This window comes from Oxyura jamaicensis, chromosome 2 (assembly GCF_011077185.1).
Source record: "Oxyura jamaicensis isolate SHBP4307 breed ruddy duck chromosome 2, BPBGC_Ojam_1.0, whole genome shotgun sequence".
Lineage (NCBI taxonomy): Eukaryota > Metazoa > Chordata > Aves > Anseriformes > Anatidae > Oxyura > Oxyura jamaicensis.
This window is the reverse complement of record NC_048894.1, coordinates 88,617,005-88,623,004: the sequence shown is the minus strand read 5'-3', so window position 1 is coordinate 88,623,004 and position 6,000 is coordinate 88,617,005.

The window sequence follows — 6,000 nt, the reverse complement described above, 5'->3', positions numbered from 1 at the left end:
AGTTCAGGAATATTTAATCCTACAAAAGTCTGCCAAATGTTAAGGCATAGATTCTGTCTTATTCTTTCTCATCTCTCAGACTTTTTTTTTTTTTTTTAAGAAGGCAAGGTTTTGTTCTGGTGCCAAGAGTAGACTGTTATGGTAGAGGTTGAGCAGTTTGTGAGATGCAGTGATTTCTAGGACCACATTCAGTTTATTTTAAGCATCCTTTAGCTCACCTTGGTAACATTAACAATCTGCAGCTGTAGTAGATTTCTCCTTATTTATTTCCAATCTAGAGTAAAGAATGTTATAAAGAACTATAGATTTCCTTTTAATCTGAAATCTTTTTGGCAAAAGGACTACGTTTTCTGTTTTGTTTTGATCACCCAAATAGCTCAGTTAATCACAGATCTGGAATCCCTAGGTTCTTATTACAGTAGAAGTAAATAATCATTATAAGAATGACTTTACAATTTCTTGTCAAAACTTTTAAAGAAAAAATGGAAACTTAAAGGTAGCTTAAATATGACAGTGATGTGAAGAAGAAGCTAAGAAATATAAAAATAATAGATTAAAAAATAGTGGGAAGAGTTTTAGAATTGCCACACATACAGGAAGAACATATATGCACTGCTCACATATTTCAAAATTGATATTACTTAAGCTAAAACAAATATACATGTTGCTCTACTTTTAATCATGGACGATGTAATGAAAATATCTACATAGTGTTTTGCAACATGTAGGAAAATGCCACCCCATACCAAAAAGGAGAACAAGCTAAAGAACAAATCACCCAATCATTCTTATCAAGGAAATTTTATGAAATATTGATTTCAGTTCTGTTCACACTATTTCATTTTTTGCTCCTCCCCACTTCAAAAATATAAATTAGAAATAAAAAAAATCAAGATACATAGGGTCAAATATTATAATCATAAAAGAGGGACTTCTGTAAACTAAAACCAGGATGAGTTAGAATTACTTGAAACTCTATTTAGGTCAGAGAAAAGAATGCAGGAGACAGGAGCAATAAGTAGTAACTTGCAGAAAGGAGACTCAGTCAGATACTTCTGTTCACTCCCTTTTAATAGGACACAGAAAGAAATTGAATCACAGTATGTATGGAAAATGCTTAAGAAATTATTTTACACAGTGTATAATTAACCTGAGGAACTTGGTGCTATGACGCATTGGTGGAAACAGAAACTGAGGACAGAGAACCACAGAATGGTTTGGGTTAGAAGGAACCTCAAAGATCATCTAATGCAACCCCCCTGCCATGGGCAGGGACACTTTCCACTAGATCAGGTTGCTCAAAGCCCCATCCAATCTGGCTTTAAACACTTCCAGGGATGGGGCATCTGCAGCTACTCTGAGCAACCCTTTCAAGTGCCTCACCACCCTCAGAGGAAAGAATTTCTTCCTTATATCTAATGAAAATCAACCTTTTAAAATTATTTTCCTCATTTAAAGCCATTCTCTCTTGTTTTATCACTACACAAAGAGTCTCTCCCTAGCTTTCCTGTAAGACCTCTTTAGGTACTGGAAGGCTGCTATAATGTCTCAAAAATCTAGATCTTATAGATCTAGAATTAAGAAAACACTTTCTTCTATGAAAGGAAGTTCTGCCTTATTTTTTTATTAACACATAGGGATAATAAGAACAACAAGGATCCAAAACTGTTGAAAATAACTCAGGGGATGGAAATGTTTATGCTTTTGGAGGCAAGAAGAACATTAGGTGAATATTTAAGAACTCTATTTGTGCAAAGCTTATTCCATGCTGTGTGCTGTGAGATTTTATCAGTGGGAAAGCACAGAAAGCATTAAACCAGTTCCTGGTGGAGATGGGATGTTGATCTCATACGAACAACAGTCCTTCTCTGATAGAATCATGGAAACTTCTATGTTGGAAAACACCTTCAAGACCATCATGTCCAACCATTAACCTGACCTACTGGATCCCATCACTAAAGCTTAGTGCCACATCCAAGCCTCTCTTAAATGCTTACAGGGATGGGAAATCTACCACTTCTTTGGCAGTTAATTACAACTTTTGACCACCAATTCCTCTTGAATTGAAATTGTTCCTAATGTCCAGTTTAAACCTCTCCTGGTACAACTTGAGACTGCTGAAGACAGCACTCTTTTCTTTTAGGTCATTTAGGTAGAAAGTATTTAGGGATCTGAGAATATCTGGAGTTCTTACTCTTCATAAAAATCAAAGTTGGAGAAGAGTGGAGAAGATACAGCTGTTTCTTTTATAGCTGTTTCCCCATTTTATCACTGAAAGAGTTAAGAGAATAAGAGAAAGAAGGAGATCGTACTTAAAAGAGTATATAATAACTTATCCATCTGTCTCTGTCATCATACACAGATGTATACAACACAGTATCAAAACTACCTAAATCATACCTGAAAAGTGTTTGTAAATGCATCCAGACACAGATTTTGTTTCAGACTCCTGGTTGTTGAGGGTATTTCTTTCTTTATATATAACCTAATTATATTACTATTCTATTACATTTTAACTATCTTCCAATTACCCTTAATTTGTAGAATTTGCCTTAGAATGAATAACACAATTCAGGTGAGCACCAGATGCTATTTTAAAAAAACAAAAAAACAAACTCAACAAAACCCAAAGTTTACTATTTGAAAAGGTAATATTGTAAATATGAACAGAATGAAAACTTTAAACACAGTTCCTTGGAAAACTAATTCTAAGGAATGACAAGTTTGTCCATCATACTCTAAAAATAGAGCGTAACAAACTCTGTAACAAACATTGATGATTTTAAAATCAATGGTGATTAACTGTTTCACTGCTTACAGGCATGACATAAGCAACCAGTGCAATAGCCTACCATCTCCTCAGAGGTTTACTGTGGGAGAAGTCTTAACTGATCGTACACGTCTTAAAGTTTTTGAAAGTTTTTACCTACTTTTTTAGATTGTATTTTCAGTACAATTTAAAATATGAAATTGTGAAGTGAAAATTAAAAAACTGAAAATTGATTGCACATATTTGAATAATAATAATAATAAACATTTTAAATGTTTTATAACTTTTGCATTTTCCTATAATTATTATTTTAAAGCTCAAGCTATTTACTATTTCTGGACCTGAAACAAAGGGATTAAAATTCTAACAATATATGAAACTGTCAACTCTAGATTCCTGAAATGCAGAAAATGTTACCACTGCTGCAGTTTTACTAGAGTAAAAGCAAGCAAACAAACAAACAACAACAACAAAAAAAAAAAAACAGAAAACAAACAAATAAAACAGATTTTTTTTTTTTTTAAAAAAAGTAATCCTTTTTACTTCCAACTATTTTGCAAGGAAGAATTTCTGAGTGTGAAAATGATATCAAATTGATTATGCTTGTATAATTAATGCAGTATTTTATTGTGTGATCTATTACTCTGCTCTGAGATCAGCCATTTAGAGTAAATATATTTAATATTTTTTTCACACAATGCTAGCACAATCCTTACTGACAAAAAGAAAATTCATTAGGTATGAATCATCTTTTAGGATTTCTGTTTCTAAAAAGAGTTCAAAAACTATCTACAACAAAAGAAGTGAGAAATCATAATGTGAGCCTTTGTCTCCTAGATCTTGAGAGTTTCAGGTTCAGAGCAAGTACTCACATCAATATGAATATTAACAACATTTATCTGTAGTTGATTCATTTATCACTTGCTTCAGTCTCTGCTTTTGTATTCATGAATTGGAATATGTGTTGTTCTCAGCTGAACTTCCATGCTTCTGTGTTTCACAGCAATTAACATCCCTGACATCCTATCTCAAGATAAGATTTTCATCCTAGAAGATTTATAGGAAGTGAATTGCAGTATCTCATAATTAAGTCAGCTTTTTGATAATGACCCATTCTAACAAGGGCTAAAGGAAGCCCAAATCTTTCCAGTTACTAACCTTGCTAGTCTTTGTAATTTACATTGTAAGTGGAGTGCTATCAACAATATCACCTGAGTATCTCAAGACTTAGAAAGTTTTTTGGAAAGCTTATTAGCTAGATATAAGTAACCCAAGTCATCTTGGAAGAATGGGAAGCAGCTGCAGTATGTAGACATAGTGTACAGTGTTTGTTTTTAATTAGACTTTATATGTGAAACAGTCAAGAATTTATAAGGAAAGCGTGGAAGGATCTGCAAGTTCCTGAAAGTTCCTTATGAGTGTAGCTTGGCGTGGTGATCATGTTCTGTGCCAAAGCATATGTTAGCAACAGCATGTCTGTTATCTCACCATTCACATGGTGGTTGTATCCATCCTTTGTTCATTCTAAAAGAACAGGTAAGGTATTTGAGTGCCAATTATGCATGATAACATAAACATCAAACTCTATCTTTTCTGTGCCTTCTCCATCAAGAAGATACTGGTGGTATCTGCAAGAGGCTCTTTCACGGTGGATTTGTTAACAGTATTAGTTGCAACCTTAGTTCCAAAAAACATTGAGTAGAGGGGATAGGAGTCTTCAAAAGGGGCAGCTGTCTACTATAGTGTTATGTTGAGGACTAATCACTTACAGCAGTAGAGTTTTTTGAAAAGCCTGTTCTCATTCTGGAGCAGGCATTACTGAAAAAATTATCCCAATTGTAGCCTTGTTATTTCCTAGAGGAATTAAAAAAGTTGTTATCAGTGAAAATTTCCTATCTGAGGTTAAAAACAAAAAAGCAAAAAAAAAGCACAGGTAGCCATCCAGTATTTTTCTTCTAAGTGTCCAAAGTGATTGTTTTCTTTGAAAATTACTAATTCACAGATGTTAGGAAATATTCAGAGAATGCCTTTTGAGAATGTGAAGAGTTACAGAAATAGAGTTGCAAATTGGTGCATAATTTTGTGATAGTAAGTCATAACAGTGTTGTGAAAATCTAAACAAACTTTCAGCAATGTTTGTTTTAATTAAACAACTTTCATTTATGTGTTTATTTATTGGTTTATGTTGAATTAAAATCCACTTCAAAATTCACATATTCAGAACTGATTTGAAATATGTAACATGAGTGTTTTTATAGTATAGGATAAAAAAGTTCAATGACTGTATTTGAAATTTCTGTTGTTTCTTTCATGTGATCTTATCAGAAGAAGTAAAAAGAGACTTTGAAGGAGTTTTGCATTTAAGAAGAAATTTAAGCTATTACCTAGCCTTACATTCACTCAAAATGGATGGGAGGCTGGTTGTGGGAAAATATTTTTCTCTTAAAATAAGTGGGAATATCAGGCATGCTCTTGATAGTTGATAAATGGCGTTCAGTCGAAGCAGTGTTCAAAGTTACTAAAACTAATCATAAATTACTGACTAGATCTGGATATATTTGTGAAAATGGTGTAAAAATGTCATTGCCTTTGAAAGGTAAAGCCAACTATAAGATCTGCTACTATTGCCTGTTGTACAGGCTTTTTATATTTCTAAATAACATTAAAATTCAGATTACCAAATAATATAAAGTATGTTTTGAATTCTGGTAGTATCAGTGCAGGTGGAGTGGTAGCAATATGCATCAGCAAGGCATAAGAAAAAAAGATATTTAAGGAGATTCTCTAAGGTCTAATTTTTGTACATATATTTTACTACAGAGGATATAATCAAACTCTGTAAAACATGTAGGTTAATGAACAACATTATAAATACTTTATAAATACTTTTGTTCATTTGTGAATATTCTTATGGCAAGTAATGATTTTACTGAAAAATCTACTGAAATTAAGTTAAAGCAAACAAAATAACAACAACAAAACAGAAGAAATAATAATAATAAAAAAATGAGAATAACATTTTTTATTCACCCACACATTTGTATTGACCTAAAAATTCCCTATCAGGTTGCCAGGAAATATATATATATTTTTTCCCCTTGACATTGGTTCATTCACCAGAAGTAGTGACTAAATTTTCTATTAATTTTGTAGCACATTTCCACAGATGTTCTCTGCCTGTTTAGGAAAAAAAACATAGTTTCTAATTTCACTTCTCGTGTGTATAATGG